Source organism: Macaca thibetana, chromosome 4, assembly GCF_024542745.1.
Source record: "Macaca thibetana thibetana isolate TM-01 chromosome 4, ASM2454274v1, whole genome shotgun sequence".
In the NCBI taxonomy this organism is placed as follows: domain Eukaryota; kingdom Metazoa; phylum Chordata; class Mammalia; order Primates; family Cercopithecidae; genus Macaca; species Macaca thibetana.
This window is the reverse complement of record NC_065581.1, coordinates 145,468,949-145,476,753: the sequence shown is the minus strand read 5'-3', so window position 1 is coordinate 145,476,753 and position 7,805 is coordinate 145,468,949. Positions and strand designations below refer to the sequence as shown.

The window sequence follows — 7,805 nt, the reverse complement described above, 5'->3', positions numbered from 1 at the left end:
CCCCTGTATGACCTGGCCCTCACCCATTTCTCCAGCCTCACATCTCCTATGTACTCTTCATCACTAATGATGATTTGCCTCACTGCCTACCTTTTAATGCCTTGAAAGTGTCAAGATCTTTCCCATGCTGCAGACCTTTGTTCATGCTGCTTTCTCTGCTGAAGTGGATATCCACTTGGAAAATCCTAATAGTTTTGCAAAACTCACATTCAGTATTTAATTTTTCAATATAAATTTAATCTTCTCCTTTTCTGTGTCAAAGTACTTTACATTTTTATATCATAGACTTTATCAGAACATTTAATTATATATTTATTTGTGTAATTTAGTTTAATATTTGTCTTCCCATAATAATGCAGGCTCTATGAGGACAGAGGCCATTGTCTCTTTTATTAATTTCTGCATGCCAATGCTTAGAATACTGCAACATAATTTATCAATACCTGTTTGTTGCTTCAATAAGTGAATAAAATCTGGTATTGGATTTTTTGAGTTATTTTCAAATTTATTTAGTCTTCTTAGTGGTCTAGTCTTTAATGCAAAAATTAGCTCTCTTTTATAACCAAACTCTCTTCATTATTCTACTTCACATGAAAAAAAATTCTGAGCATCCTTGGAGGGAAAGTACACTAGCGAGTATTTATATGCATGACATCATATGGTTGGCAGAGAATACTGCATTTAACCCGTGAACTGATGAGTAATATTTGTGTTATGTTCTACATATATGATGCAATAAATATGTAATAGAAAATAATCTAATCCTCAGCTAAAAAGGACATTCAGACCATGAAGTTTACTTGTCTCTTTAGACAATTCCAGGTCTTTGAAATAATGCAATTTAGTGTAGTTGTGAAATCTTTCTATGAAGAAAAACTCATGGCTTTCTCCTACAAAAGATTTTTTATATTTTTCTCTTACAAAATACTTTTATACCTAGTCTACATGTTTCTATTTAGTAGAGTTAGAATGGAGCTAATCACAACTTTCTGAATTTATGTTCTCTCAATTATGATGATAAAGTCATAAGATTAATTTCCTTGCATGGCTCCTTAAGTAACTCGGAAAATATTTTCTGAAAATATTTTAAAATAGTATCTAAATGATACAAGTTGCAGTAAATTGCTTTGAGAGAAAAAAATCATTTACACGTATATGCTTACATGTTTCTTAGAAAATACTGGTTCCAAGCCCTGTTTCAATGGAATTTCTATACATTTAATGAAATAAAATATTCTGGAATGAAAGAGAAATTCTTGATGACCAAGAATAATATATTTTTCCAGATTTGTTAGATTCTATGGTGTTGATCAAAATTTTTCTCAAAGCAATACATTATAAGGATATGATTGGTTACACTTTCTTATTCAAAATTCTGACTATGTGATATTGCCAGGCAGCTTCCTTTTTCACATAGATTAGTTTGATTCTACCAATCCCTTTCCGAGAAAATTGCCTATTGCATTTCATACCCATTCACTTGCCTTATGGATTGCATTCGTGGTTGATAGTCTATTAAATTACTGTGCAGATTGGATTCAGGCCAGTGGTTAAAATATTTCTATTAGACTTCAACAGCATACGTGTATTTCTTACAAATTCACATAACTTTCTTATCGTTCTCAGTGTTTGATTCTGTCCAGAGAGGTTGAATTGGGTGCAACTCAATTTCACAGGTGCACATCAGCCAGCATTTTTTCTGAGCTGAGTGTCTGGTAACAGAGAGTAGTACCCATAGTCAGTGCAGAGGTTTGTGAATCATGACCAGCTTGCTATCAAAAGAGCCTTATGTCTCACATAAGTTATATGTTGTCAGTAGAGAAATTTCCCTTTACTTTAATTATTAATTCCAAGAAATGTACATTTTTATTATTTATTATGGGTATTTGTAATGTGATTATTTAATCTGTGCCTTTTGTTGACCTTTTTAAAAGGTAACATGTGTTTGTTCCCTGCCTTATTTGGAATAAAAGCATCTCTCCCTACTTCATGACAAATAGCCGTCATGCTATTGTTTTTAGAATCACGAAACAGCTCTAGATCAGTTTCAAGGATCAGTTTTATTTAGATGTGACATATTTAACTCTGATTATGTTTGCTTTTATTTTTGATTTCCTGAAAATCATATGCATTTTCTGAAAACATCTGATAGAAACAGTAAGATGACGTCTTCCTTCTGTTATTTAATTGGTGAACAATATTTGCTCCTGGGATTCCTCATGCTGTGATACTGAACTGACCCTCTTAAATTTGATCTGTGATTCTCAGGGGATTCTAGAGATGTAGTCATGAAGTATGACAAAAGTTTCTGGGTTGGTACTATCAATTGCTAATTGTTATTATGAAACTTTGGGAACTCCATGAAGTTAGTGAGAGCTTGTTATTAAGGGTGAATAATGTATCATAGCTGACTCCTTCTTCGTTTGGCTGTTCTTGGATTCCATTCAGCATTTGGCCTTCCCTTCAAAGGTGTGATGGTTAATTCTTTGTGTCAGCTAGACTTGTCTAAGATATGGCCAGATAGCTGGTAAAAGATTATTTCCAGGTGTGTCTGTGAGGGTGTTTTCAGAAGAGATTAGCATTTGAACCAGTGGACTGAGAAAAGAAGATCTCCCTTCTCTAATGTGTGTGAGCATCATACAATTTGTCGAGGACACTAATAGAACAAAAGGGAGAGGAAAGGAAGATTTATTTTCTCTATTCTTGATCTGGGACATTCATCTTCTCTTGCCCTTGGACATTGGAGCTTCTGATTCTCAGGCTGTTAGACTCTGAGACTTTGCAGTCCAACTACATTAGGAAATTGTCTTAAGGCAGATGCCTCGAGGTAAATGGAAAATGAAGACATTGGTCTGAGTTTATCAGAGAAAGTATTTTGTGGCAATAGATTTTAAGCATTTTTAATAATGATCCAAGAGACTTATTTTTTCAGTTTGAGTTAGTGAAAATTCTATGATTTTCTTTCAGGTAAAGTCTAAAATTTCTTTTCCTGTGTCCCAGGGGAAGAGGAGAAGTCAGTATTAGTTTATACAGATTATTTTAAAATGGGCTTTATTCAATGTACTTTATAGATCTATAATTTTGAAAAATGGCTTTCATTCCATTTTTAACACCTAAAACATATTTATAAATTAGGGGATTTTTTTGGTGGTATTTCTGGAATCAAACCTAATTTATATCCATCCTAAATGGATATCCATCCTAAATAAAATATAATTTATACTCAGAATGAGAATATTTGCCCTGAAATCTTATAGTACTCACTAGTCTTTTTTTTTTCTTTTTTTTAAGTATATTTGCCTAGCAATCTAATTTAGGCAATGCCTGTTGAACAGAGTCAACTAACTCCAGTTTTGGTATAAAAGTGCAGAATTGAGTATAAAACGAGCATATACAGTTAAAAATGTAGGTAATATATGTCCTGTGACCACATGTTCTTTAATGTAATCATAGTCAGGACCTTAGGCTTTTTGTAAAATGATCTAACTTTGGAGAATATACTTTATCAAGAGAAAGAAGGTGCTGTGTTTGAGAAATGAATTGTTTTTTCAGTGTCCTGAATCTGTTGTTAATACATTGAAGGGTAATCTTTCTTTAGCATTGCCTGCAGTGTAATCAACTGAGGCATGTGAATGATGAATACCCACTAATTGTCTACTTAAAAGTGACAAATGGTATACACATTACAAGTCTTGGCAAGAAAGTCTCATCCATTCAGATGTTACCAATGAAGATGTGTAAAGAAGAAGACAAAACCCTGTACTGAAGAAATGCTACAGTTGCAAATAATTTGACTGACACTTGAATTTGCCATGTTATTTTGGTATTTCTTATCTATTAATTCAAAAATATTTATAGAGGTCTATTTATTTGAGACCCTTTCTGAGGTGATAGAGAATGCAAAAAAGATCTTTCTGATTCTTTCTATTATTTTTCTTACAGCCAATTAAGGAGTTATATGCCATCATTTAAAGCAGTTTGAAATAATATTCCTACAGATACCTAGGAATAGCCTACATTAAATTTATTTCTGATTTTATTCAAATATCTAACAAATTTTTCTTTCTTAAGTTCACTTTGATTTCTAAATGAAGGGGAGCTTAGCAGACTTGGAAAACGACAAGAAAAGTAAGAGGACTCTCAAAGCATGAAGATTCTATTGAAGCAAATATAAATGTTTATTAATTGTCACTGTCTTTTGAAGCCTTGAAACCCAGTAGCGAAAAGCATAGGTGTTGACTATGATTAAAAATTTAATGGCACCATTTAACCAGATGATAGAAGGACCTAAGGTGGGAGAGCTACACTCATGAGGTATACGGAGGAAAAAGGATAAAATCTAATATTGTTAAATGTGAATAGCATCTGTTTTTAACAAAGGATGGTAATAACAATAGTGCTAATAAACAACAATAACAGTAGCAGTTAATATTTGTTAAGTTCTTATGCTATCATTCTAAGTCCTTTACATGTATTATCTCAGCTAATTCATATGATAACTGTATAACTAGTATTAGTGTCATGATATGAACAGAGAAGCAAACTTAGGCCCAAATCAATTGAGTATCCTCCAAAGAGCATCCATTTATTAAGTGTTCTGAGGCTAACTCACTCTGCCTTTGAAGGAGAAGAATGCATTTGAATGTTTCCATACCACCTCAAAAAGCAAAACTTGCTTTGAAGAATAGTTTATTTCTTTCTAGAGAACCATTTACCATTACCTTGGAAAAAAACATGTGTTTAATACCAATTATTTGTAAGACTCCAGATTTTATGTTAGAATAATTTACAGACTCTATGCCAAGGAGCAGAACAAAGGTGATGTTAAATTTATCAGTCCCCTAAAAACTGTTGACTGAATGAGGTATGATTCCTGTCTCACTTTGAGTTACATTGATCTAAGATGCCTTTTGTGCCATAAGAACTCACCACAGAGTTCTCTTCTAAAGCACAAAAGCATATCACTACAGCATAGGTTTGATTTATGCAGGAAGATGTAGAATAAAGAAAATTGCATTGAGATTTCTGTGACCTGATTTCTAATCTTGGTTCTTCTGATACGATCATGTGCAAGTCACTACGTCTCCCTAGCCCTTAGTTTAGTCATCTATAAAAGGAAGGGGTTAGAGATTTCTAAGGCCTATCCCTAGCTTTAAAATATTATGACTCCATGATTCCTTCTCTTAAACACAATATAAGCCAGTGAAAAATCAAAAGAGGATTATCCTCCATAACTTCCCACCCTTTTAATAAGGTTGGAATTGCATTGGGATATCAGAACAACTAGTAGCAGTGTATTTGGAATGTTTCAGTTCTGTCAGCTTTTTTTGTGAGGGAATCCGGTTAAAACATTTATTTTTAACATATGGATTTACCTATAAAATGCTTTCAATATGAAATTACTTGATTTAGTTGGCTAACAGGAACTCATTAAAAATCAACAATTTAATATTTCATTTATTGTGTATCTAAGGCACAACAACATGTGCCAAGTGATAACAAGCCTGTTATAAATGAATAATAACTGCCAATTACTGGGCACTGCCAACATTCTAATTGTTTTGTAGGTATTATGTCACTGATTCTCAACAGCATCTCTGTACCAATCACATTGACCTTATAGAACAAATGAGTGACCTGAAATATTAGAGCTTGTAAGTGGTGAAGGTGAGAATGGAACCCCTGGCTGGCTGGCTGTAAATCCTGTGCTCTGTTTATTATAACACATTGCCTCTCCTAAATAGCTGAAGATCAGTTTTCCCTCCATCATCAGGGGTCCTGAGACATCACTGATGAATTCAGCCTAATTACTGTCATGTATAGTTACAGTTTTTATGGTAAAACTTAAAAGTAAATTTATCAAAACAGCCATATAGAGGTTATGATCTGAGGAGCATTATTTTAGGTTGAAGGAGAGATCAGTCAAGGAGAGTCAGTCATTCATTTCCAGACAGCTGGCTTCATGAATTCCTCCCACTCGCCTTAGTGTGAGTCCATCTGTGTCTGTTGAGATGACTGTTTTAAATCTCCCATTTTCCAGGTCAACTGTTATATCACAATCCAAAGGAAGTTGTCTGACTCCATAATGTGACTTAGCAGAGAGCAGCATGAAATATTCTGTGAGACACATATGGTTTGAAGGTTGTAGGATGAATATCACTATGAGATTTTGGATCCAATGATATTGAAAAAAACCTGTTTTTCTCAATTCCATGTGTTTTCAAAGATTAGAACAAGAATGTTTGGTTTCCAAGCTGGCTATAAAAAAGTGATTGCCTGATGTTCTCCAACTTAACCAAACCATGCAACAAAAATGAAAAAACCCAGAAGTAAAACAATTTCATAAATTGCACCTACGGGGAAATTTGTATTTAAAGCAAAGGACTCAATTCTCCTTACTTAAATTAGCTGTTAATGCAACTTTAATAAACATCTTTTCCACTGATATCACTGAGTAGGCTGCTTGAATACACATTAGAAACAAAGCACTGCCTTCTTATTATTTCCTTCATAACAGTAATGAAATTAAATAAACTCACCAGGTTTGTTTGTTTGTTTCTATTGGGAAAATACATTTTTTGAATAATACTGTTACAGTTCAGTTTCAGAAAGGAAGCAATCATTTTGTTTAGAATTATCATAAACCTATGCTAGTTGCATAGGATATTCTAAATTTTGGTCAAAATGGAATCCTCAAGCCATTTAGCTGATACTATTGGCTGTTACAGGAGGGGAGCTACTTGAGCAAAAGGCCCAGTGGATTTGAGCCACGTTCCAGAAGAACAATGAGAATATTATACCCTCTCAGGAGGTGAGAGCCACTCAGAGGAAGGCTAAAAACTTAGGCTGCCCAGTTCCTTTTTTGATATAGGATATAGTCTTGGAAAAACCTGGGTTCTCTGTTAATATTCTGATTTGCTATTTAATATGTAGTTTTTGAACTTTCAATCCTGATTAAACTAGTAAATCTGTTAATGAAAGTCTATGGGATATACAGCATCCTGGTAAATTGGTTACCAAAAAAAAAATGCTTTGAAAGAAAAAAATTGTCACCAGCTGGAAAAGCATATAAGCAGTCTATAAACCATTACAAAAGTTATCTCCCTTAGCCCTTTCAGGAGTAATTTCTACACCTGCTCAACCTCTTCACACTGTTAGGCTAAGAGAACACAAAGTACATCATCATCATGTTCATTCAGAGATGAATCATGTAAAATTGAGCAGGTTGCTGAGTGGGTCGGGACATGATGCATTTCTTTTAGGCCTGTTGCTTTATTTCCTTCAGAGCCTTTTTATTTGAACAAATTGCTATTCTGTAAGGTGGATTTAAGGAATTAAGATGATTGAAGCTGCATAATCAGACTAAGGACAGATTTAAGAAAATTACCTTTTCTTCTTGCTGAAGTCTAGATTAATGAGGAAAGACACACTATTCCCATTACATTATGAGAATGCCTAGCCAGATCCTTATCCTGGTTCCTGTATTCCAATTTCAAGCTTGCTCCACCTTTTGAAACTCCCTTAGCCACTTTTAACTCTTCGTGTTCAAAAGATAACCCCAAATCTTACTTCACAAATAATTAGGGATATTCAATGAGAAGATTCTCAGCTACCTATAGCCACCATATCCTAAAGCTTCTTTCATTTGGCCCTAAGAGTGAGGTGCACTTCCAACCAAATCCTATTCTGCCTGCTCCGTGACTCTGATCTGCCATCTGCCCTCTTCCTGTCTTGGATCTTCTTTCTCTCCTTAGTTCCAGCCTCTCTTTCTGCACTGGCTTTCTCCTTCCATGTGCTCAGATGAT

General features: G+C 34.2%; 1 long non-coding RNA gene across 1 annotated transcript; it reads left to right on the top strand.

The window, feature by feature from the left end:
- Window positions 1-3,614: 3,614 nt before the first annotated feature.
- On the top strand, window positions 3,615-6,782 carry LOC126953290 (uncharacterized). Its single transcript, XR_007725180.1, has 3 exons — window positions 3,615-4,314; window positions 5,568-5,667; window positions 6,729-6,782. It is a non-coding gene; the product is annotated as an uncharacterized LOC126953290 (long non-coding RNA).
- The last annotated feature ends 1,023 nt before the right edge of the window (window positions 6,783-7,805 follow it).